We start from the raw sequence: 25,292 nt of genomic DNA, 5'->3' as shown, positions 1-25,292 counted from the left end.
GCCCGCGCTCTAGAGCATGGGAGGCACAACTACTGAAGCCCGCGCGCCTAGAGCCCGTGCTCTGCAACAAGAGAAGCCACCGCAATGAGAAGCCTGCGCACCACAACAAAAAGTAGCCCCTGCTCAACGCAACTAGGGAAAGCCCGCGCGCAGCAACGAAGACCCAATGCAGTCAAAAATAAATAAATTTATTTTTTTTAAAAAAAGGGGGCTTCCCTGGTGGCGCAGTGGTTGGTTGACAGTCCGCCTGCCGATGCAGGGGACACGGGTTCGTGCCCCGGTCCGGGAAGATCCCACATGCCGCGGAGCGGCTGGGCCCACGAGCCATGGCCGCTGAGCCTGCACGTCCAGAGCCTGTGCTCCGCAACGTGAGAGGCCACAACAGTGAGAGGCCCGCGTACCGCAAAAAAAAAAAGAGTAGCCCCTGCTCGCTGAAACTAGAGAAAGCCCACACGCAGCAACTAAGACCCAATGCAACCAAAAAATTTAAAAATAATAATAATAATAAGAGCAAAGCTAAATAAATGTCTTAAAAAAAAAAAAAAAAGAGGCAAGACTAGCTCCTCATCAATCCAGAAACAAAGCCTCCTCACCAGCAAGTCAACAGAGTGGGCCTCAGTCCCAATGAGCCATTCTTGCCCTTCTCAGCATCTTCCTGGAAGCCTCCTAACTCAGCACACACTGGCTTCCCAGGGGAATGATGTGCCAACTTGGGGGTGCGTTCTGGACTGAGATACCAGCAGGAGAGGCTCTGACCAGCCATTGCCTTAAACCCTCAGTCACAGTCCCCACCAGGCTGTACAACCAATCAGACCATTAGAAGAATGCCCCACGCCTTCCACCACCAGCATAAACGTGTCTTCTGACCTCACGTGGACCCTGCCGTGTGGGGCTCCCACCGCTGGTGCCAAGACGAAAAGCCCAACTGAGTCATGATTCTGGCCTAAAGCTTACCCTCAGATGATGACAAATGTACTGCCAGGATCAATCCCAGGCTCACAGCCCTTAGCACATGGATGCAGTCCCCTTCCCGGGGCTGGTATATCTCACATCACCCCCATTTTATGGGGGAGACAAGCTGAGGGTGCTGTATCACTCAGGGCTCAGTCAGAGGCAGAATCATGCAAGCATGATGGCATAAGGAAATTATTATAGGAGTCAGACCTTACCAATTGTGAGAGGAGCTGGAGAAGCAACAGTCCAACAGAGAGACTTGATGGACCAGAGGTAGGTCACTAGCTGGCCCTGGTGTGGGTGAGGGCGTGTTGGAGCTTTGCAGAGAGGTCTGGAAGGCAGGCCCGTGCAGTGAACGGAGGCTGGGGTAGGAGTCTGCGGAACGTTGTTGGCTCTTAGTGGCCACCACCTCCATGAATTTGCAGAGAAGGGTCTGGGATCTCTGTTGGTCAGCTGGGCTGGCAGTCGAGAAAGAACCGGGGACAAAAATTTCAATCCAATCTGAAAGTAACAGATCCAATTTGGCCTATGTGACTCCCAAACCACCAGTTAGAAGAGAAATTCTCTCCCACTCAGAGCTGGTCAGAAGTTTTCCATGTCCATGAGCTCAGTGGCTGAGAGTTTTATGATCCTCAGACACAGAAGGGGAAGGAAAGGCCAGCCGCACTTACTGGTTGATCTCCCAGCTTCGGTTTTGAACAGGGCAGTGTTCCAGGTGTCTAGGTACTTTTGTCAGGACTTGAAAGATGTGACCATGGCAGGATGAGGCTGCCGGTGTGCACGTGGCCAGTCTGAAAGTTGCCCGCATCTATGTCTGGGACACATGACTGTGTGTACCTATAATGTATAGTACTGAAAATGTTTGTCTCTTCCACTTAAATTTTTCTTAAAGCTGTCAGAAAGTACTGGTTGGTTCTTCTTGTCTGAGTCTAATCCAGCCATCACTGTTGTCTAACTCACTGGACCAGCTTCTATATCTTGATAAATGTTGACAGAGCCACTACATTGAATTAGCAGCTGATTATATCTGATTTACCCTGTAACAGGGTTAGGTCCATTTCCTGGGATGTGGCAGAAGGGCCCGATGGTCACCAAGATGATCCATAATTGCCTCTTAAAATTGCAGCCCAAATGGGTCACGCCAACAGGTCCCTCAACTAAGGGGGGACACCCAAGCAGAGCTGGGAAAGACTGGACAAGAAGCACCATGGCTGCCAGTACCTCCATAAAGCCCTTGACCCAGGACCACATCACCCCTGATGCTTCTGTTTGAGGGTGGCCCCTTCCAGAGGCCACTTGCCAAAGGCAAGAAATGAGACCAGGAGGCTCTGTGACAGGATAGATTGAGAAGAGCTTTGGTTTCAGAATCACATGGACCTGGGTTCAAATCACAGCTCCTCCACTGTGATCTTGGGCAGCACGCTTTACTTCTCTGGGCCTCAGTTTCCTCATCTGTAAAATGGTAATGACAACAGTAGCCACCCTGATATGGTGTAGAATGGGGAGGTGTGATGATGTCAGGAACTCAGTGTAAGCCCCATGGAGCCGAGGGATTCGGGGTATCATGGGTGTCACTGATGTGACCGTGTTTGTCGCCAGGCACTCTTCTCTGGACATGGGCACTACAGAAGCAATGTCGATACCTGGCAGCTGGCCAAGTCCTCTAATCAGTGAAGACAGGGAACTTGGCGGTCTGAGCAAGAAGCAGCTGACTGGGCTCTGAGTCACCCAGGAGAAATGGGGACCACCACCCTCCCCCCATATTGCAGTCAGCTACATCTGGGGGAGCCTGGGCCTGGAGGGTCCTAGTATGTGGGTGTCCCCAAATGAAATGGATGGCACTTAGCTCTTCTGGAACCCCATGGGACTAGAAGGGGTCCCCTCCACTCCCACTCCCCTCCATCCCACATAGCAGCTGTGCTGGGGGGAAGGAAGGCGGAGGCCACCACTGTTGTCCTGTTTACATGCAAAGCCTGTGAAGACCAGGGACCAGTCCTCAAAAATGAAGTGAGGTGGTAACAGATGTGCAGTGGAGCATCAGGCCACGGGGCAGTGGCAGCTGGATGGTAGCTCCTCCCACCTCACCTGCCTCCACTGCCCGCCGCACCTCCACCCTGAACCCAGAGCAGGAGCCCACCTAGTAGGAGAGGCCAGAAGTCCCCACCTGGGCAAAGCCAGGCCTCACCCTTCAGCCCAGCCAGGCCTGATTTTGAATCCTGAAGTGACCTCCCCCCACCCACACACAGAGGGACCGTTTTCTTCCTTCAGTGTTTGAATGAGAGGCCAAGAGCCCGAGGAAGCTCAGGGAGAAGCTCCTCGGCCCAAGGAGGCCTGGGGGATCTGTTCTCTTTTTTCTGAGCCAACAGCTACAGGCTCAGTGTTTAAAAATGTTTGAATCAACAGAGGAACTGTTTATCAATATTTAAAAAAAGAAATGTAATTAGAGGTTGGCAACCCCCCAGGGCTCCAGGCCATAGATGTCAAAGGCTTCCTTGACCTGGAGCCGGGCGGAGGGGTTGTGGGGAGACAGGGTGGAAAGCAACGGCAGACACGGGCTGCTCTGCCATAAACCCCACTGGGCAGGGCTCCCTGCTGAGGCTCGTGAAAGCCTCCGTGGCCAATGAAATGGCATTTCACATGCATCCACGTTTTCCTTTCCTAGGTGGTTTTTCTTTCTAAACTTGGGAATACAGACATTCTATTTTAAGAACATTAATTACTGTCCAATTTTAATGTAACTAATGCGAACAAAAAAATCCAACCTTGAACCAAGGAAAGGAAACAATTTATGGGGTGATTTTGTGTTCACATCCCTCAAGATTGCCTGAGAACATTTGTCTAATGCATTTATTTCTGGTCAAGAGAAGTGAATACCTGACTTTTTGGTGGTTTCTGGAGAACGAGGTGAGGGCTGGCCACATCTGCCTCAGAGATGCCAGCTCAGTCCACCTCAGGCCAGGATGCCTCCTCGGGCCTCAGAGAGGTAGTGTCAGGAACGTAAAAATAGAGAGGGATTCGGCAGCCGCCTTGACACACGGTTTTCTCATCCCAGGGACTGCCACGTAGGGCCCTCCTGTTCCAGCTATTCTAAGTGAAACAGAAAAAAAGTACGACTATCTGAGACCTAAATAAAAACAGTGCTATATCTTAGCTACTTTTTTTTCCTGCTTTCTTCCGCCTTCTCCCAAGTGCTCTTTCTGGCTCCGCTTTCCTCACCAAGCCAAAAATGGGATACGTCTCAAGGTTCTGTCCTTGACCCCTTTTTTCCCTCCACCTGCCTTCCTTGAAAACGGACGTCCACAGCTGTGGCTGCAGTTTGGGGTCCACGTGGCCACAGCCCTGCACGTTCCAGGCACGGCCCGCCTCTTGGACAGCCCCTCTCCCAGTATGAAGCCCCAACATCCTGGAACCAGATTTGGCATCTCCCTCTGGAGGGTCACATTTGGGGTATGTTGTCCCTCCTGGTCATCAGTCCCCATGGCTCTGTCTGTATGCAGGTGGCCAGGTCCCAGCCCCTAGCCCCTCCAGAGCTCACCTCTGAGGCAGGGCTGGGAGCACCGGGTGCTGCCTGCAGGAGGCCCTCATACTGACCGCCGGGGAGATCGGGAAGGCTTCCCTGAGGAAGACTTTTCCGCTGAGGCCTGAAGCTGAGGAGCAGCCAGCCAGCCAAGGCAGGGGGGTTCCAGCATGAGGGGACAGAGTGAGGAAAGACCCTGCCTGAGAGGGACCAGGACCATGGAGGAAACAGAAGGGCTCTGGAGGTACAAGCAGAGGAGGAGAAGACTGGCAAAGAGTGAGACGTGACACGGTGGTGGGCTCAGGGCATGGATTTTATTCTGGGGGCAATGAAAGAGTTTTAAGCTTGGAAGGCACTCGGGTTTGCACGCAGAAAGATCACTTTGGCTTCTGTGCGAGAACAGATGGTGGGGGCCAGGCTGAAGGACCAGGTGAGAGACAATGAGCTTGGCCAGCGTGTCCTCACAGCACCTGCCCGGCTCCACAACGATAGCTCTACCCGGTTCCTGCGGGTTCATACCTTCCAAGCCTCACCAGCATTCTGTCCAGAGCAACAGCTCTTGGACCAATCCACACTCTGGTGCTAAGGACAAATAGTGGCAGCATCCACCTCAAGTCCCTCTGGGACAGGAGGGTGGCAGCAGAGAGAGGGGAGGGTGGTGGCTACAAGCCTTCCCAGACCCCTAGGGTGTTCCTCCCTGGTCTGTGGGTGCCTCCTGAGCATTAGGCAGCCCTGGAGGGTCAAAACACTAGCCAGGAGGGGGCCATCGATAAGCCTTCCCCAGAGTCTGGGCTCTGCCACTCTCTAGCCGTGTGACTCAGACAAGTCACTTACCCTCCCCGAGCCTCAGTTTCCCTCTCTGAGTATGGGAACAATAACACCCAAACCTTCCCAGCTGTTCAGAGAATTAAACAAGAGGTTCTGCATGCAACATCCTTAGCGCAGTTTCTGGCACGCAGCGGGTGCCCCCAAAAAGGTTGATGATGATGATGATGGTAGTGATCTCAGCCAGCTGCAAGTGCTACCACCAACACACATGAGTTCACAGAGGTCTTTTAACATTTAAGGCTAAATGTTTGCCTATCTCCCTTTATATAAGGCAGCCTAACAGATGCACTAGTTCAAACAATTAGGAGCAGTTTTCTCACAGCTCCTGCTGTGCCAACTAGTATGTACAGAGGGAACTGAACCTTTTGGTGACTGACTTTCTGGTCTGGCTAGAAACCATTTTATTAATTCAGCCAAGGTTCCTTGAGTGCCTCTCAGGGACTGGGATCCATGCTCTGCACTCGGGGGGCTCTGGGCTGCTAGTACAAAGCCCGGTGGGTGTTCAGTTGAAGGGAGGGTCTTGACAGCTGCAGAGCTGAGACTTAGAGGCTGGGTGCCAGGTAGATGGACTGGGGAGGGTGTTCCAGACACAGGGGACAGCATGTGCAAAGGCACGGAGGCGTGAAAGAGCATGGCATGTTCCAGGAAAGACGAAAGCTAGAGGTTGAGGCCATCACAATGAATCACTGGGAGGAAGAAAAAGGCAGACGTGAGGCTGAGGAAGGGGGGCCCCATCACCAAGGGCCCCCAAGCCAGGCAAGGTAGGGGGATTTGTTCTGTGCACAGAGAGAGATCTGAGATGCTGGGCAAGGGCAGGATGAACTCAGACTGCTTGTGGTGGGGATCATGGGCTTGGACACAGAGCATGATGGAAGGGGCCACACCCAGGCTTACTGGCTGTGCCACCATGCGGGCAAGAAATGAGGAGGCCTGAGGGGAAATGACAGCCAGAGAAGGGGGGCAGCAGGGACTGGAAATGGACCGCAGAGCTGGTAGGGACTGGCTCTGGACAGGACATGTCGAGGGTGAGGAAGAGGCCAAGGACAGAGGCTGCCCACCCGACTGAAGGGGCCGGGGCTGCCAGGGCTGGGAGCTGGAGCAGAGAGGGCAGGGTGGTCCCTGGGGACAGGACTCTGACTCCTGCCTTCCCTCCACTGTTTTCAATCTCCTCTCTGTCTTTCTCTCTTCTTTAAGTGCCACCAACAGGAAACCAAATACTTTTTTGTTTTGAATTTTTGAATTTTGTTTATTTTTTTATACAGCAGCTTCTTATTAGTTACCTATTTTATACGTATTAGTGTATATACGTCAATCCCAATCTCCCATTTCATCCCACCAGGAAACCAAATACTTTTTAATTGTTTAATATATTTCCTTGTTTTTACTCTAAAAAAAATGAGCAAGTGGAATGTTTTCTATTTCCTCCTCAAACAGAAAAGCAAAATTATCTATACATGAGTATTCATGTGCATGAATCTCTCAATTTTTATTTTCCCTGGATGTATTTAAAAAAAAAAAAGGCATTTCAGGCACCAGGGTGAGATTTGGCAACATCATTTGGTGCCCAGCTGGCCCTGGGTGCCCTCCACCCCACCACAAGAGAGACTCAGGCTGGCGGCCACGACTGAGCTCATCACTCAAGGGCTTGAGTGAGACCCTGACATGACAGTTCTTTACCTGTAGGATCTGCAAATCTTCCCTCAAAGCCAGAGGGCACGTTCTTAAACCCCGGGACGATGACATTTTGATAAAGTTTTTTTTTTTTAAAAAAAAACGATTTCACTTTGCAAGACAAACAGCTTAATAAAATAGAATCTTTTTTGGTAACCACCCATACACCAATCAATCTGTCACTCGGAAAACTTTCCTGAGACATGTGAAATGAGGCCACTCTGGTGTTCTATGGGAAGAGAGAGCCCCCCAGGAAGCCTTCTTCTCACCCAGATGACACCTGCCACCCCAAAACAGGGAAACAATCTGATTCAGAGCACAGGAAATACACGGCTAATTAGTTGCTCAATCAATACTGACTTTTGGAAGAGGAGCATGAGGCAACTGTTCCAGTGTTTACAGGCAGCCACCCACACATCCACATCATGAGTGTATCTCACCTCTTGTTTCCTTTCAATTCCATCCCTATTGGGAACAAAACACAAAAGCCGTTCCCACCCTGGGGGCCTGCACAGTGAGCTGCACCATGTGGCCCGTTCTGTGCTGCAGCCATTCAAATAAGAACTCAAAGGGTCAACACCAACAAAAATCAAACGGACAGGTTTCAGTCATAAAGCACATCTCCTCTGTGCCCATTTGAGGCTACCGTCAGAATCAAGACCCTCCCTTCACTCACTCCATCTTCCCATCTCTGCTTGGCTGCTTCGTGTTTTTTCCACCTTTATTTTCCCTTAGCCCTAATTCTCTCACTGCTTAAAAAAAAGTCATATTATATTGTACATAGAACACAGTTTAAGTCATCTTGAATTGTTTTTAGAACAAGATGGAATAAATCTCAGTTAATCAGAATCTCCCTCAAAGCAGCTCTAACTGCAGAATTCTCCTGAGTTAACCTTGGAAGGGAAGCAGGTGCCACAGTGTTAGATACTAAGCAGCAGTGTCTGAACACAGTAGGCCCTCAAGGAACGTCAATTAATTTGTTTCTAGATGATGGAATCTGCAAAGCCTCAGGAGCAAGTAAGGTGAACTGAGTAGTAACTACGCTGAAAGAAATAAATGACCAAAATACTACTAACAGGAACAGAACAGAACAACAACAACAAAAAATGGCTGTAATTCCATGACTATAAAAGAATGGAAAAACATCTGGATGTAGTAGTTTGCCTAACTGAAACAACAGAACAAAGGAATCAGTGATGTTGAGGATAAAATAAAACATCCAACCAGAAATGGAGACACAGAAAACAAACAAAGGTGCAAATAACTGAGCTGGAAAATGGGAAATGGGGTCGCAGCCCAAAAATAGGACAGAGAGAGATGGATGGGATGAGGCATACGATGAGGAAAACATCCGGAAAGAAATAATACAAGAAAAGTTTCCAGAGATGAAAAAACAGCTCAGCCTAGAACTAAAGTATACACACTGTGCCTTTCAAGTTTGACTCTCAGGGAAAGAAATAAACATTTGCTAGTTCAATTTTTGAATGATAAATTATCTGGCAAGCCAAAATGAAGGGAGATAGGTTCTTTTGAAATTAGAATGACAAGAGAGCTGACATCATGAGAGTAAAGATAAACCTCAGGAAAAAACGTGCAATTCTAACCACACATATGTATTCTAACCACAGTTATGCTCCTAAACAAGACCTGCTCTGTACAAGTAGAAAGAAACAAACTCCTCTCACCAGCCATTCCTAGTAGTTATTCTAGGATACTTCTGCATCCCCCACTAAGGTCCCAACCAAATGCACAGACTAGCCAGCTCAACTTGCCTGTCCAGCCATGCCTCTTCCCTTACCTTGGTGCTGGGGTTCTAGGGGTAACTCCTTCACCAGAGTTCAGTCAAGACCCTTCCCAAGGCCAGCAGTTGCTCCCCACACTCACCTCAAGGGGCTTCTGCCAACCCAACTTAGTCTCAGGTCTACATGAAGTCTGACCCTGACACTCAGCTGAAGGGCTGTGTGACTTTATGTTACCAAACCTCTCTGGGCTTGAGCTTTGTTGAACGTAACCTGACTCCAGCATCATCATGTGGGTAAACAAACCAACCTTCTAGGCGCTAGGCCCTTTGCAAACGTTATTTATGGACCTATAAAGTCAGTGTTATTATCCTCATTACAAGAAAGTAGAAACTGAGGCTTGGTGAGATGCCCTGCTTGAGGCCACTACTTACTGGTCTAGGGAGCAGGTCCATCCAACTCCACAGCTGGTTCTGCTCTCCAGGCTGTGTCTCAGGACAGGTAGAGGCATCCAGGAACCCAGACCAAGCTCTGTGCGTCTGGGCATGTGGTCTCACTTGGAGCTGCACGTCCATCAGGGGTCATCCCAGGTGATGGTCTGTGGTCTGTGGGCCTGTGGGCTTGAGGCTCATGGTGGATAAGCAGGCAGGCGCGTGTTTAGGACCACTGCTGGCTCGGCGGACACTGCCTTTCTGTGCTGGGTAAATGGCCCACTTTCCATGCCCACCCCCCCAGGCCCGCCCTAACCCCCTCCCACTGCCTATTTAAGCAACAGGCCCCAGCTCCACTGGCCCCAGACACCGCCAGCTTCCAGAGCTAGGAGAGCAGTGCTGCAGGCCTCGCTCACTCGGGATGAAAGGTCCTTCTGTTTCACCATTTCCTACTGGTGCGTTTTGAATGATGATGCTGAGCTGGGTTATAGTGGGAGCTGATTCTGCTCGCCTGGGAGTGTACTGAGATGTATAACTGGCAGAGGGAGGCTCTGATTGAATTTTTCCCATTTCTAATCCCTGACTTGATGTGGTCTTATTTTCAAAGAGGGAGAAAGGCTGTAGTTTGTTGAAGGACAGAGGAGAGTGTATTTCAAAACAAGGTCTGGCTCAGAATATCAATGATCTGACATGTTTTTCTTGTCTTTTGAGAAGAGGAAAAGTTCTGTAATCTCAAGGTTGCAGAGATTCCATTTCCCCTCAGGAACCCCTCCCTAAATAGTTACTTCCTGTCATTTAATTTTATTTTGAAAAAACACACAGGGGATTTTTCAGAAGAGTTTGGGAGGGGAGAGAGGCTATGCAGCTTACGGGCGATAGTTAGGGGAATATCTGAGGACAAAGACACCCTCCTTGGCAAATCTCTCATCGAGAGATGAGGTGTGAGCTCCTCACTGCTCTGGGAGAGCGCGGTGGGAGCTGAGAGCCGCAAAGGTTGGGATGGCTCCTTTGTGTCCACTTTCAGATGTCTGTCAGCCTGTGGTCTAGGGACAGGGTGAAGGCGGCTTACTGAGGGTGAGGAGGCAGGCGTCCCAGGCACAGGGGACAGAACACCCTCTAACGTCTTGGCAGGTTGGACTCCCCAGGCCATGGGTGGGGAGGGATGCCTGCCAAGTGCTTAACTCAGAGGAAATAAGCCAGGGTGTCCCCATAAAAACAAGGGCCCCCTCGTGTAGAGCATGTAGAGCAAGGACCTAGGGGCTCAGGCTTCCTTCTTCCCGCTCTGATCTGGTAACATCCAGTACCTGTGCTCACTTGGTCCTGGCCATAGCCATCCAAGATCCTGTAGAGAACCCCAGTGTTACGGGGGAGGGGGCATCTGAGGCTCAAAAGTTAAATGACTTGCCCAAGACCTTTCAGCTGACTAGAACCCTTGTCTCACTGGAGCTTTTCTAATGGATTTCTAATCAGGAGGGCGCCAACTGTTTCCCAAGTGAGAAGACACTCCTTCCAGCTCCTCTGCAACATCTTTGGCTTGAGGGCAGAGGGCTTGGGACTCAAATTTCAGATTTTTCTTAAACAGTTTGGGTGATTTGCAAAATAAGTGTATATACAGGACAGGGTCTGGTCCAGAGGGGCCCTGGGGAGTAACGGTTGCCTTGCCTGCGATGTGAGGGTGGTAAGAGGGCTCTGGGCCGGGCAGCAGAACTGGCTTGAAAAGGTGTAAAGCCAACGAGCTCCGCGCAGGGTTGCACGGGGTGCGGGCTGAACTTCCTGGGCCGAAATCCAAGAGGCCGGGCCAAAAGCCAGGGATTCGGCTACAAATTCGGGGGCGTGACTTGGGACTGGAAGGAGGGACTAAAGAGCCAGGACTTTGCCCGAGGCCAGGGGGCGTGGCCATAGAGCTGCCCAGGGCCAGGTTTCAGGAGGCGGGGCCGAGAGAGTCGAGGCCAGGTAGTGCCTGAGGCCCAGGGCCCAGGGGCCGCGCGACCAGAAAATCGGGGTGGATCCAACACCTGAGGCCGGGGCGGGGCTACAAGAGTGGGGCGGTGCCAGAGAGTCAGCCGGGCCTAAGAACCCCTACTAGGGAGTGAGTGTCTGGGCCCGCTGATCCTCCGACTGGGTCAACAAGGAATGCCAGGAGCCGGTGGCTTCGTGTCCAAAGGTCTCCGCTCACACGAGCGCCCTCCCAAACGCCCCCCTCCGAAGACCCCATTGGGTTCACGAAGCGTCCCCGCTGAGCCTTTCCTCTGCCTGTCTACTCCTTATCTGCGGCCAAGCGGCTTCCTCCCTGTGCCCCACCCTCGTCCCAGTAGCCACTGTCCCTCTTTCCGGGTCTGGGTTCAGTTCTCCCCCACCCTCAGGTGTCTTTGTGAGGCTGAGATTACACAAAGGTCCTGGGGAGAACTCTGATTGTTCTAGCTTCGCCTATCAGATCAAACCCCTACCCCCCCCACGGCTGGGGCTCCTAATTCGCCTCTCCCCTGCCACTCACCTGCACATCGCCGGCCTGGCCAGGGTCCAGCCGTCCACGTGGAAGCCTCGTGCCCCCCACCCACGGAGTCCTCCGCACCTGTCAATCCTCCTATCCCCCGGGCCTGTCTAGGTCTGTCCCACAAACCTCAGCTCCCACCCCCTCTGGCTGAACTTCGTGGGGACAGCGGGGCCCACACCCTCTCCTTGGCGACGTGGAGGGTGTGGCGGTGCCTCCGGTGCAGGTGCGGCGCCTCGGTCTCTGTACCTGGGTCACTTGTACTGCGCTGCTCGGTGACTGTGGAGGTCCGGACACCTCTGTGAACCGCTCATCTACTTTCAGGTCCTTGAGTTCACGCAGGGAGTGCTCCCTCTTCAGTCAGAAGGACAAGAAGGTCCCTGCGGCCCCTCCTCAGGTGAGAGGAGCTTCTGGAAGGGGGAGGGGGACGGGAGGGGGCGCTCCAGGCCTCCCCTCATAGGCTACTTATTAATGCTTTATATAAAGAGGTGCTGTGTGAGATTGTTTGAGAAAAGGTTCTGCTGCTTGGATAAAAAGTTTGAAAACACAGCTCTGGGGTAAGCAATCTGGGGCAAGCAGTTTGGTCCCATTCTGAACCGACCCGCATGTGGTTCAGTGCCTACAGAGGGGGTATGTCTGACACACCCAAATCTATGGAGAAAATCCGAACTCCTTCAGTAAGTAGGAAAAGGATTGAGGCAGCACTTCACAATAATGAAGGAATACAATTTAAATATCCTGGAAATTGTAATCAGATATCATTACCCATTAAACTATTAAAAAAAATTTTTTTTAATGCTAAAGCCCAGTGCATTTCACGGAAAGGATGCTGTGAAACAGGCACTCTCAAACAACCTTGGAGAAAAGCAGTTTGGCAATATGTATCAGAAGCTTTAAAGTTTACCTCGTAATTCTAGTCTCGAATCCATCCCAGAGAAATAATTCAAACTACTACAATAAAAGTGGAAACCAGAAACACATTTTCTGACCCCCTGACAGTTGGGAACTTCAGTCCAGGAGCCAGGACAGCAAGACCATTATAAGAACCTGCTTCCTCCCAAATATTGGTAAATTAGATGTTTTCACGGTTTCTGGGGAGGTCACCAAGCTGGGAGTAGGGAGATTTGGGGGTCCAAGGTGATGGTGACTGGATGGAAAAACAAAAGAGGAGATGGATAAGGCCGGCAGTCCACAGGGAGGGAGGAAAATTATTAGGATCTTCACTAAGGGCTCAGTGGGGGTGGGTGACAAATGTAAGCTTTAGAGACTGGAAAGACAGGGTGAGGATCTTGTTTGGTGGGAACTGAGAGGGAAGAACAAGCAAGACAAGGGGGAGAGTGTGGGGAACTTGTCCTGGAGGTAGCGGGGCTTGGTGCTGGACAGCGCGCATTTGCATATTTTGCATATCATGTGTATTAAACTTTGGTGAGAAATGCAGAGAGGAAAGGGAAATTGGGGTCTGGTGACCAGGCTACACTTCTTGGGGACTGTCATTTACTTTTCTGAGTCTCAGTTTTCTCATCTGTAGATGGAGCCAACAACATCTGCTTGGGGTGGTTGTACAGCGTAGCTGCACCATCAGTGTCAAGAACACATTCTATGAGATGTGTTCTGTGCAGCAACTGCTCAGATGTCCCAAGAAGTGGACTGTTAGTTCTGCTTTTCTGAGGCTCATTTCTAGTCTCCCTCATGTCTCTGCCATGGACTGGCTCGTAGTCCCACCTCACAGGGAGAGAGTGTGGCAGGGAGAGAGGAAATGAGTTTGAGGTCCTGAGCGGGCCACAGGTGGCCCCAGATGAGCTGGATTGCTGAAGCCACCCTGGCTGGACTCCAGGTCTGCAGGGGGCAGGGCTGTCACTTGTCAATCAGTCATCAGGGGTTCCTATTATCTGCCTGCTCTGTGCCAAACATACAGGTGATGGGATAAAGTACTGAGTGTCTGCAAGGGGAAAAAAGAAGTTGAGTTCCCCAGGACTGGAGGCCAAAGTGGGTGGATGAGCTCCAAAGTTGCTGGTGTCACCATGTGGGCAGGGTCCCTGGTCCTGCAGACACGCTATAGGGCCACACACATAAGGCCCTCCCTCCCTTTGTTTTGAGGTATGGAATTTGCCAACATTGCTCAAGCCTTTTCTCCCTCAGTTCTGTGTCTAGTGTGGTAGATCTGAAAGTATGGGAGGCTGGTTACCTTTCTGGTGTGCAGACTGCAAACATGCAATAAATGCATGGAAACTAACAAGGTCAAGAGAGAAATGGCTCAGTTGAGCCGGGCCAAAGGTCTCTAGTTATCCCTGGGGCCACAGAGGAGGGGACTGGCTGGGGTTTGGTGAAGAGACCATCACTGTGACTTCCAAACCCTGAGCGCCTCCTGCTGAGGCCTCATCCCTTCGCACAGATGATGGCCGCAGGAAACTGCCTCAGCAAAGGCATGGAGGGCTAGAAGGGCTTCGGGGGAAATTGCGCAGGTCGGGGTCCCCGGGACTTCAGAAGTAGGCGGATGCAAAGCAATCAGGCTGCTGGGCCTCACCCCCCCTTTCCTGTCCTTCTCTGCCAGGTGCATCTTCCTGGGGTCAGCAAGGGCCACTGAAGAGTTTAGCAGGGGAGCAATGTGACCTAATGTGTAGTTTAGAAAGATGCCACCAGCTGCCATGTGGATCAGAGGAGGGAGGCCAGCTGCAGGGGGACCAGGTGATGGCTGTCACAGCATCTAGGTGGGAGAGGGTGAGGCCTGAACTGGGTGTAGCCATGGGAATGGATGCAAGGGATTAGGGAGGCAGAACCGTGGGCTGGGTGACAGGAGGTGGGTATGGAGGAGGTCCAGGGGCCTAGGACCACTCAGGAGACAGAGCTGGTGTTGGGGAAGTAGAGGAAGACAAATGATAAACTTTTAGGGGAAGATAGAGAGCTGTCAATTAAATTCATGGGGTCAGAGGTCAGGAGAGACACCTGGGCTGGCTATCACCTGGGAACAGGTGACCCATGAGAGATCAACCAAGAGAAGAGAGAGGAGGCAGGGGAAGGTCCAGCTCCTAAGGGGTGGGCCAGGGAGGAGGGGACAACAAAGGGCTCGGAGAAAGAGCAGTCCCAAGGGCAGGAAGGGAACAAGAAGGATGGTGGCCCAGGACCGGGGGAAGAGAGCTGAGGATCAAGATGAGGATCAAGCCGCTTAGGCCTCCTGTTGGACCTGTTTCTTAAAGCAAATCTGGTTGAAACTGCATAGACTGTTTTCGCATTGGTGCTGACCTCTGTTCTGGAAATGTTCTTTCCAAATCTCTTCCGGAAAGCCCGGTGAGATACCCTGTGCACCTTCTGTCTAGCAGTGGGGGTGGTGCAGGTAGCGTCAAGCTGGGTGGCTACCCAGACCCGCAGCCAGCCAGAGGGTCACAGCCAGGGGGTCACTCAGTCCTTCCAGAGTGCAGCCAGCACACACCAGGCTCTCACTACTCTGAGGTCTGCGTGGTATGGGTTGGATGCTAACCGGATTCTAAGCACTTAAGTTAAACAGAACCAACTAGGGGTAAACTGGAAGTGCATGCATTGGAGCCTCTTCTCAAGCCCATTTTCCACAGCTGCTCCTCCCCCGGCGTCTCCTCCTGGCCTGTAATCTGGGATCTGGCGGTCACTGTGGCTATCGAAGGCACAGGCTGGCAGGCAGGACTCCTGAGTGACACTGCCTTCCTCACGCCTACTCTCAGCTCTCTCTGCCACCCCATCTTACCTCCCTCCCTTGCCCACTGCTTGTTTCACCCACCACCCACCACTTTCCTGTCTCCATACCCTCTAGGAGGACCCCCCCACACACACTCTAATATACACCCCTAGAAAGCAAGGCTCTGACCCCAGAAATTCTTGGGCCCTTGCTGTGAAATACCCCGAGCAGCATCTGACTCATAGGGAATGGATGCCAAGCACCCCCAGCCTCCCAGCTTGACAGCTGCTGCCCTGCCCCTGCCTCTGCCCCTCATCAGCCCTGGTGGGCACCAGTCAGCCAGCACGACCTGGCAGCATCTGACCACGCCTGGCCTCTGGGCTCTGACACCCCAGGCTGTTGGCTTCATCTCGAAGCTCCCTCCTCCCATCCCCTGCAGGCCCGGCTTGGCCCCCCCGGACCAACCACATATACCTGCTGTGAAGTACTCTGGCCCAGCAGTGACACACATCACTTTCACTCACAGCTTGTGGGTCAGAGCTAGTCACACGATACCACCCAACTGCAAGGGGACCAGGAGGTGCAATCTTGCCTCATGCCTAGAAAGTAGGCCCGCACTGCTCTAGGGGCCAGAGAAAGCGACGTAAGAGGCCTGTCCTAGGCTTGCAGGCAGATGTGGGCAAAAAGGGAAGAAAAGTCTAACCCGGATCTTCACAAAGGCAAAGCATGCGTACCTTTTTAAGTTAGTCACTCCTGAATGGAAACACGTCACTGTCTACACTAGCAATGTCTACACCAGCAATCTGGGGACATGTGGTCTCCATCCAAGAGTTCTTGTCTCCCGTTGCAGAAGTGTAGGATTCAACAGCTAAGAGCAGGTATAGACAGGGCACCACTACCAGAGAGGCAGGGGTTAACTGGAACCCAGAGCCTCAGAAGACCCCTGGAAGCAGTTTTGGTGGTAGCAATTAGAGGGAACTTGGGGGGCTATAGATCCCCATGATGTCTTCCCCACTGGTCTTTGCTGTGGACAAATGACTAATTCACATTCTTATGCAAATGTAGCTCTAAGTCCCACTCCCCAGGGTAGCAGACAGCAGCCCCCAATCCCCTCCCAGTTATACCTTCTGGAGCAGGCCCAGGACAGCCCTGCAGGCAGGTCGGAGGCCTCCCCGAGCAAGCAGTCCATGGTTCGGCCTGAGCTGGGCCATCCTCTCTCAGGAGGTCTTCTGGCTGATTCTCTCAGAGCCAAGGGCTCCTGTGGTGCCGTGTGCAGAGGCAGGACCTGAGGATAGCAGTGGCCTGGTGTCCAAGGCCTCTGAAAGGGCCCAGGACAAGGACCTCAGCCCTCAGTGGTGAGTGAGATCCAGTCTCAGTTCAGAAATGCAGCCCTCGGGCCCAGCTGCCCAGAGCTACAGGGAAGGGTGGTGAGATGCTGATGCCTGATTTTATTTACTCATTCGCACTGATTTGCTTTTTAATCTTTGCATAAATTCTTCTCTAGGACTCAGTTTGTTAAATGTTTTTTGCATAGAAAACTTCAGGCTGAATGTGAAATGATGCCTTTCAGAAGAATTTTAGCAAGCCTATTCCGTTTTAGGGAGGTTTGTTGTCTTCATCTGTGTTCTCTGGTGCCTTGAAATGCCTACACACTGCTCTGCCAGCCAATCCATTCCAGGAGGAAAGGCTGTATTTGAAACCCAGCTGAATACTGAGTCTGCATAAATCCTGCCATTTGTGTGGACTTGTATTTAAAGTTCCACTCCCACAGAAAGTATGTTGTCCTTTCTTCTTAAGTGAAGTATGTTCCAAGCCTTGTTCGGCTCAGGGACCATTAACATCAGCTCTGTCAGGGAAGCAGGGACTTTGCTGGGACAAAAGCCTCAATAGCGGAGCCTGAGAGAAGCGAGATTCCTCCTAGTGTCCGTCCCTGAGGAAGGACTGTCCTGAGTGGCGCTGGCCAGCAGGGAACTTGTTGGGGGCTGGCACTCAGCTGGTCACAGAGCAGACAACACAGGGCTCACCTGAGGCAGGTGATGTAACCTGCTAGGGAGTTCCAGGATGCCCGGCTTCTGGCCACTTGCAAGGTGAGGCTCAGGCACAAACCTCAGCACCTGGGCAGGCTCAGAGCTCTTGAAGTAGGAGGCCCAGGCCCGTCTAGATGCTCAGCTGTTGGCACGTGACCTCTCCAGTGGTCAACAACTGCCTGCTCCAGTCCTGCCCTGGAGCTGCCCTGTCAATGCCAAGTGGAGCAGACCCTGTGAACAGGGCCATCTCAGACCTGATATTCATCATGCAGGAAGCCCTCACCCCCCAGCACCTCCCCACCCTGGGTTCAGCCGTCGTGAGAGCAAAGGACTGGCAGGCGCCCTACGGGCTTCAGCCCTCAGCAGACTCTAGGCAGACAGATCTGGCTGCAGGCAGGTTCCTGAACCTAATACAAGGGTACATAGGAATGAGAGAAGATGCCGCTCAGGATGGCTCAGGGGTAGATTTAGGTATCAGCCACCTTCCAGCCTTCTCCATAACAGTCCCCATTTCAGTCACCAACAGATGATTCTGGAATGGCAGACCATAGAGGGTAGGGTGGCCAGATCTTTGAACTCAGCCCCACCCCATTATGGAGCCCACACTCCCAGGCAACTGGCCCACATCCCTGCTACACAAGGTCCTGAACCCAGAGGTCTTGCAACTCTAACCACTAGGTTGGTTGGGGCACCTCAGCACATATAACTTCAACTTGGCTTAAGATTTGCTTTCCGGTCACGCAGGAATTGGCTTTATCTGGGCTTTCTGAGTTCTGACATGGAAATGCCGAGGCTGACTGATTGAAGGAGCGCCACAGAGCTGCTTGCAGCCTGTTCCTATTCTCAGAAACCACATGACGCATTAATAGCTCCCATGGAAAATTTCGTTTTGAAAATTTTATGGCCCCACTGCCTGCATCTGGCTTCTGCAGAGGCCTGTGACTTGGGCTTGCACAAGCAGCCCACAATAGACAGTCCTGTCTGGAGATGGAGGCCCGGCATCCCCTGCACCATCCCCGCCCCTCATTTGGGATAGCAGGGCACACTTTTTGTCAAGCAACCAAGCACACGAGGAGGAAACTTCAAAGGCTCCAGCTGTATCTTGAGGGCCTTTGCAACAAGGAAATTAACAGCAGTAGTAGTAATGAAGTAATATTACAGTCGTCCTTCAGTATCCACAGGGGATTGGTTCCAGGACCTCCCACAGATACCAAAATCCAGAGACGCTCAAGTCCCTTAGAGTCAGCCCTCCGTATCTGTGGGATCCGCATCCATGGATACGGAGGAGTGAGGAACCGTGGATTCAGAGGGCTGACTGTATTAGAGACGTGTCAGGCACCATGCTAAGTGCTGCCCATCCATCCTCTCTAACTACCCTGAGATATTGTTACTATGTGTGCTTAACAGATGAGAAAACTATAGCTCAGAGAGTCAGTTAAGCACCTTGTCCAATATCCGAAGGAGGACCTGAACCTGCACTTCTGACACCAGAGTTTGTGCTTATAATGTCTGCACTCCTGTCTCCTAAGGGATGCTCATGGGTCACAAACCACAGGCACCAGGTCTCACCAGGCCTTCGAGGACTCGGGAGGGAGACCCCCTTTTCCCAGTAGGCAAGCCAGGGGGTACCAAGGGAGGTTTGCACAGGAAGGGAACTGATAAGAATTAAGTTTTGGAAAAATCAAGTAGCAGGTATATATTAGTCAGGATCCTTTTGGAGGCAAGTGACAGAAACCCACCTCAAAGTGTCTAGAGCAAAGAAAAAGGTACTTTGCCAACTCGTTAGTTAGAAACTCTGGGGCTTGCGTTGGCCTCAGGCACAGGGAAACTGGAGCTCAAAGATGTCACCAGGACTTGACCTCTCTCCTTCCAGCCCTAAGGTCTGTTTTCCTCTGAACTGGATTCACTCTCCAGGAGGGCTCCAGAAGCTTTAGGCTCTTAGTGCTTCCATCTCAGAGAAATGCAGGCCTCTTTCCCGAGGGGTCCAGGAAGAGCTAGGGTCGTGTGACCATTCAGTGGGGTCAAGAAGCTGCTGGGGTGCCGACTGGCCTGGTGTAGCTCATGGCCCTCCCCTTGCATTGGTGTGGGGCAGCAAAGTAGGTCTGCCACATCCATAGCTCTGGAGCAGGCTAGGATTCGGGCCTGTGTTGGTGTTTGAGACTCCACTGGGAGCTCCCAGGCTGGTGGGGGGCCTTATGTGCAAACCGGCAAGTACCAGATTAGAGGGACAGTTGGGGATATGCAAGGGAGGGAGAGATGGGAGGGGTAGGGAGGCTGGGGAGGGCTTCAAGGAAGGGGAGGCAGGTGCTTTGGACATGGAAGGGTGAATAGACATTTACCTGGTACAGCTGTGTTGGTGGGAGTTGTTGCTACAGCACGTGTTCACACCAGACCCTGGACCCCGGTTCTGCTTCTGGGATGTGGCTTTCAGGGATTAGCCTGGATTTGTCTCACCTGCGTCGCATGGGCAAGCATCCTCTTCCGTCGTTCTTTCTGTCCTCCCAGCTACGAGTTGACTCCAAGTTTCAGCAGCTCAGAGCTCATGTTGCCATGCCAACCCCTCCCCAGCAGGCATCCAGGCAGAAATGGGCCGGCCCTGATCTCAGTGCTGCCGGGGATGCGAGCACATTCTGGTCATCGGATTGGAACACTCCTCTCCGCCTTTCCTGCGGAAACCTGGGGCTTGGCTCAGCTCCTGCTAGACGTGAGCCTTTGGAAACAAAGACGACGAGAGGAGGTCCCTCTGCTCCAGGACTCCCAGCCCTGCTGCCGGGATGAGAGGGCTCAGCAGGCATGAGGACCAGATGCAAGTGGTGTGAGGGAGGGCCAGGGCCCATCCTAGCCCAACATGGGGCAACACCTGACCCAGATTCCCAGAAGTTCCCAAAGTAAGGCTTAGAGATCCCAAAAGATGGTGTGGGCTTCCTCAGAGGGGCCAGGGCTTGCCTTCGCCAGTAGAACTGGTCTGGCTTACTCACTTTCATGCTGCAGGAGAAATTTAAATTCAAAGTCAGCACACCTAGGACCCTTTGGGCCTCTGTGCAGCTCATCTTGAGGATCAGCACACATGCCAGGTCCACTTCCCAGGGAGATGGAAGTGGGATGGCGTCTCAGTGCCAGTGTTATTTGGCATCCAGTAGCAGAGATCCTGTCCATTGCAGCTCGCCCACGAGGGTTGTTGGGGACCCATCTCTCTATCCTGCCATCTTCACTCAAACAGGACCAGGCCTGGCCAGGCCCTGTTCCTGAGGATGCCCTCCCCAGGGGAGGGCAGATAGCCAGCCCCAGAGCTCTGAGGACAGTGACTTTGATCAGTCCGAGTCCCCACTTCTCATGCTGTGGTGGCCGCAGGTCACAGGTTAGCAAACAGGGGTCTCCGTGTTGACAGGTCACCACAGATCATCAGTAACCTGCAGAAGCAACTGCGGTATGAGCTGCTTGCTCTCAATGGCCCAGGCATTGCCTGTCTGGGAGTGGCTGGGCCTGTGACCTCCCAGGTGCTGTCCAGGACCTGACCAGCCGCCTCTTCCTCTCCCATCTGCAAACTGTTGGAGCTCTCTGCTCCTCTGTCCATCCTGGCTCCACAGCCCGGTCTCCTTGTCGCAATCAGACCCAGTCCAGTCCTCGCCGCAGGGGGAGGAACAAGTTAGTGAAGGCCAGCAGCTCCGACCTAAGGTGTGGAGGCATCTCTGAGGATCTGAGGGCTCTGCAGGTCAGTCCGGGGCCTAGAAATACAGTGGGCAGGCTCGGGCTGCCCCAGAACAGCACACAGAACCAGCTGGTCCTGTCTGCAAACTCCACTGAGTTTACAGGTCGGGGAGAACAAACAGGGCATACAGGGCCAGCCTCAGGGGAGGGGTGGTCAGGGAGGCCCTGCAAGGAGAGGGGGAGGTAGGGAAGGAAACAGGGCCAGCCATGTTAGTGGCCTGGCCCCCTTTAAATCCTCGTGATAGTCCTGGGAGGCAGGTATTGTTACTCCCATGATGAGACAGAGGCTCAGTGAGCCTGACTCCAGTGCCAGGATTTCATTCAGGTCAGCCTGACCTTTGAGCCCATGCTGAGCGTTGAGCAATGCAGCCAGGGGTGAGGGAGTGAGGCTGTGGTCTCTGCTTCTAGAACAGAGTGTTTGAGTCCTGGGAGCCCTCTCTTGGGCACTCTGTAGACCCCCACTCCTGAGCCCAGGACCTGAGGGTGTCTGGGACTCCAGGCCAGTTCTGGAAACGATGGTATTGGGGCAGAGGTCATCCCAAGCAACCCTAGAAGCCACACACCAGGATTCACAATAGGGATAAGCCCGAGGGTGATGGTCGGCTTTAAAATAGGAACCTGAGAGAGCAATCCTGCCTGCAGGGGTGACTGGCAACAGCTCAGCACACAGGGCCTTTGAGAGACCTGTCAGCCCCACCAGAAATGCCCATGGTGGACTTTGCTTGGCAAAGGTGCCAACCCCAGGACACGGAAGCAGAGAACTGTGGCGGGGAGGAGAGGCAGGTGTTCCTCCCTGGGAGACAGAACCCGGGCCGGGCCAGGCAAGAGAAAGGGCTGGGACTGGGGGCGCGGGCTGGGTGCCTGTGCACCACATCCTGCCCTGCCAGCCCTCCGAGGACTCTCGGGTTCTCTGAAAAGCTGCCAGCCTCCAATGTTTAACTTTGCTCTCCTCTTCCATGGAGAAAGTGTAGATCAGACTAATTAATGTATTGCTGTTTGTTTACCCTCCTTTCATTTCACTGAGACAAAATAATTAACCACAGAGCTTTAGAAACCAGCTCCATTGGTGGCAATCCCTTTTGTGTCAACTGCGTCAGCAGCTTCTGTGCGTGGATGCAGGGACTGCACGTGGCAGCAGGGCATGTGGGCAGCACCTGAGGCTCCTTATGTCCAGGGCACCGTGGAAGGAGAGGCAGGTGGAGGGGTTCTGGACAGGGGACCCAGGAGAGTTGTGAAGGGCCAGGATGGCAGGCAGGAAGGACTGAGGTGCTCGGATCTACCACATCTCGGAGAACCGCTGTGATGGCCACCGCTGCCCATCGGCCTTCTGGGCTGCCAGCCCCCTCAAATCCATCGATGCCTGAATGGGGACAAAAAACATTCCTATGACCAGCCCAGGGAAGGCAGAAAAGTCACACCTACCACTGCAGTCAGGGCTGGGGAGGGAACTTGCCAAAAAAGGTTTCTGGGGCCACAGCAGAAGTGAGGAGGACCCAGGGCAGCTGAAGAGGGACACTCATCACCAACCAATAGCCCTGTCCCAGCAGATCCTAACCCTGATCAGCCAGTGTTGGGGATGAGCCACACACAACCGAAGGTTTAAGAATTTATCTCAGGGCTTCCCTGGTGGCGCAGTGGTTGAGCGTCCGCCTGCCGATGCAGGGGACACGGGTTCGTGCCCCGGTCCGGGAGGATCCCACATGCCGCGGAGCGGCTGGGCCCGGGAGCCATGGCTGCTGAGCCTGCGCGTCCGGAGCCTGTGCCCCGCAACGGGAGAGGCCGCAGCAGTGAGAGGCCTGCGTACCGCAAAAAAAAAAAAAAAAAAAAAAAAAAGAATTTATCTCAGGAAGCCTTTTATGAAGTGAGGCTGCATTTACCTCTGACCCATAACAGAGCTATGGCCACCCCACGGAACACAGGCCAGTTCTGCTTGGAGAGCAGCAAGGCGTGAATAGAACAGACCCTCTCCTTTCCTCCCAAACCCTTTCTCCAGAGCTGTCATCACAGCCAGGGCTCGGCCATGCCTGACTCCTAACACAGTGTGACAGTGCTCCTTGTAGGGCAGACAGCCCCACCTGCTCCACCTTCCCAGCCTCTCAGCCTGGACACAGCAGGGCCCATCCCTTCCTCAGGCCCGCCCTGAGCTCAGCCAGACAGTCCTGATGGAGTTCCATTTGTGGGATCCAGATGTTAAACCACTCCAGTTCCTGCCAGGATGACAGCACAGCATGGAGAGGGTTTGGGGGTCACAGGCAACCCTGGGTGGGTCAAAGAAGACCCCTCCTGCCCCCCCATCCCACCCCGCCAGGAGGCGGCATATCAGCTGGGCCCTGAAGAGTTAAGGAGGAGCTGATAGGAGACAAAGCAGGAAAGGAGTCTCAGGCAGAGAGCCCGGCAGGGGCAGGGGCCTGGAGGTCAGACAGCAGTGGGCATCAGAGGTGGTGGAGGAGCCCAGGTGGAGGCTGGGTGGGGAAAGAGGACAGTAAGGGCAGGAGCACAGAGGACCCTAGACAGAGACTGGGAGACTGGACTTTGTCCCCCGAAACAATGAGACCACCAAAGGGAGAAAGAGTCTAATCGGATTGTTTCGGAAGCTCCTCCGGACCGTGTTGCAGACTGTGGGTCTGGGGACTGTGGCCTGAGACTGAGCACAGGGGAACGGTGCCGGGTGGGGCAGGGGAATATGGTGTTGGCTGGGCTGGGCTGATGACCTCAGACTACAGAGAAGAGGAAAGGGGAGGGAGACGTGGGAGGGGGTCTGTTCTTTGACACTGGGGCGACATCCAGGGCTCCCCAGGTGTCTGGCCTGGACCCCAACCCCGAACACCTTGGTACCAACTGCAGGCGCTCCTGGCAGCTGGGGCAGCTCCAGACACCCCACCCCACAGGGACAGGACCTGCAGGCTCTTCCTGGGGGCCCAGATGGTTCAGGCGGCTGCGTCCTCTCTTGCAGCTCTCGCTGCAGCCAGCCTGGAGCCAGCTGGCTCCTGTAGGTGTACACTCGGTATGCCGTGGGAGAGGGGAAGGCAAACCCATCAGGCTACGTGGGAGTGTGAGGGGGCTGTCACCCCAACTCCAGGTTAAACTCAAATGAAACTGCTGGGATTTAAAGAAAGAACAAGTGAGTATGTCAGATGGCAGGTGTGGCCTCCCTGGGTAGCCGCCAGCCCCTCCAAGCCTGAGCTGCGAGCCCTGAGCCACAGAGGTGACACAGCTCTGCTGTGGGGTTAGAGGAGATCATGGCACAGAGGGTCAGCACACTTGCAGCAAGTCCTCCAATTTCAGCCACTGTCATTATGAAATTGGTCTTGGGGCCCAAGCCCACCAGTCCGGCCTGAGTTCACAGGGCCCTTGAAAGAGCCAATCACAGGACCAAAGCCATCAGGGTTAGGACATCCCCGACCCGGGGTCTGGCCCTCAGAGGCCAGGATTCAGGCTGGGTATGGGGGAGGTGGTGAAGGCCACTGGCTGAGTCTGAGGCTCCAGGACAGCATGTGGCAGGGAGGATACTGGGGCCGGCTCTCTGGCCTCACCACCAGTGAGCCTCGTTGTTCATACCTGAGTGAGGGGCTCCTGGTCAGATGGCTGTGGTCTGAGTAGACACACCTGCTTCGAAACGTAACCTTCCTGTGTTTGCTTCAAAGTGATTTCCTCTGAAGAAAGTAAAATCTTTGTGAAACACATTCTTCAGAACCAGACACAGCCACCGGCTTAAGTTCATCTTCCGACATTAAGCTCTGCTCCAGGTTGAGCACCACACCCCGACATCAGATGGTGGCCGCAGTAGTGCGACTGGGTGACTGAAACTCCCCCTCCTTACACCATGAGGCAGATCGACCAAGGTTCACTCACCCATTTCCTGAGATCCCGCTGCTGGTGCAGCCCGGGGAACCCCGGCGCCCTCAGTGCAGCTCCTTCTTCCAAGAAGGCCCCAGTTCTGCGGGGAGGTAGCCTCACCCCATGAGCGTTTATGATCTAGAATTGCAGAGATCAGGCCATGCCCAAGGGGGACAGGAGCCCCCAGAGAAGGAACCTAAGCCACCTGGCAAGGGGGACAAAAGGGCTTGTCTGAAGAGGTGATTTCTAAGCTGAGTCTTAGAAGAAGAAGGGTGAGCTAGACGAGGGGCAGAGAAAATAGCAAGGCGTGGACAGGAAACCACATCCGGAGAATGGGAGGTGAACACAAAGAGGGCTGGGGCTGCAGACATGGGTGGGCCTGGCTGGGGAGATGCAACGCCCAATAAGTGCTGAGCAAGGCCTCAGTGGGGCTGAGGCGTCTG

The 25,292-nt window shown here is 53.4% G+C and overlaps 1 protein-coding gene and 2 long non-coding RNA genes across 7 annotated transcripts in view; 1 reads left to right on the top strand and 2 right to left on the bottom strand.

The window, feature by feature from the left end:
* SMPD3 (sphingomyelin phosphodiesterase 3) overlaps positions 1-25,292 on the top strand; it is an 81,675-nt gene that overhangs the window by 41,827 nt on the left and 14,556 nt on the right. For 2 of the 3 annotated variants that reach the window (XM_032613825.1, XM_032613823.1), the window contains exon 1: positions 11,550-12,028. The exons of the other annotated variant lie outside the window; for it this stretch is intronic. The gene's annotated coding sequence lies outside the window, so the exon portion shown is untranslated. Of the gene's footprint in view, positions 1-11,549; positions 12,029-25,292 lie in introns of those variants that run through there. 3 annotated transcript variants of the gene reach the window in all.
* On the bottom strand, positions 1,178-9,396 carry LOC116744297. 2 transcript variants are annotated; one of them, XR_004347008.1, is made up of 3 exons: positions 9,144-9,396; positions 3,829-4,041; positions 1,178-1,412 (listed from the first exon to the last, which is right to left on the bottom strand). It is a non-coding gene; the product is annotated as an uncharacterized LOC116744297 (long non-coding RNA). The 2 variants fall into 2 exon arrangements; XR_004347009.1 differs by lacking the exon at positions 1,178-1,412 and adding an exon at positions 1,665-1,791.
* LOC116744296 lies at positions 12,015-25,106 on the bottom strand. Of its 2 annotated transcripts, XR_004347007.1 has the most exons (4): positions 24,865-25,106; positions 24,571-24,665; positions 19,644-22,372; positions 12,015-17,711 (listed from the first exon to the last, which is right to left on the bottom strand). It is a non-coding gene; the product is annotated as an uncharacterized LOC116744296 (long non-coding RNA). The 2 variants fall into 2 exon arrangements; XR_004347006.1 differs by having other exon boundaries at positions 12,015-22,372.

Source organism: Phocoena sinus, chromosome 19, assembly GCF_008692025.1.
Source record: "Phocoena sinus isolate mPhoSin1 chromosome 19, mPhoSin1.pri, whole genome shotgun sequence".
NCBI lineage: Eukaryota > Metazoa > Chordata > Mammalia > Artiodactyla > Phocoenidae > Phocoena > Phocoena sinus.
Note: the sequence above shows the minus strand (reverse complement) of the source record. Positions and strands in the feature narration are given on the sequence as shown.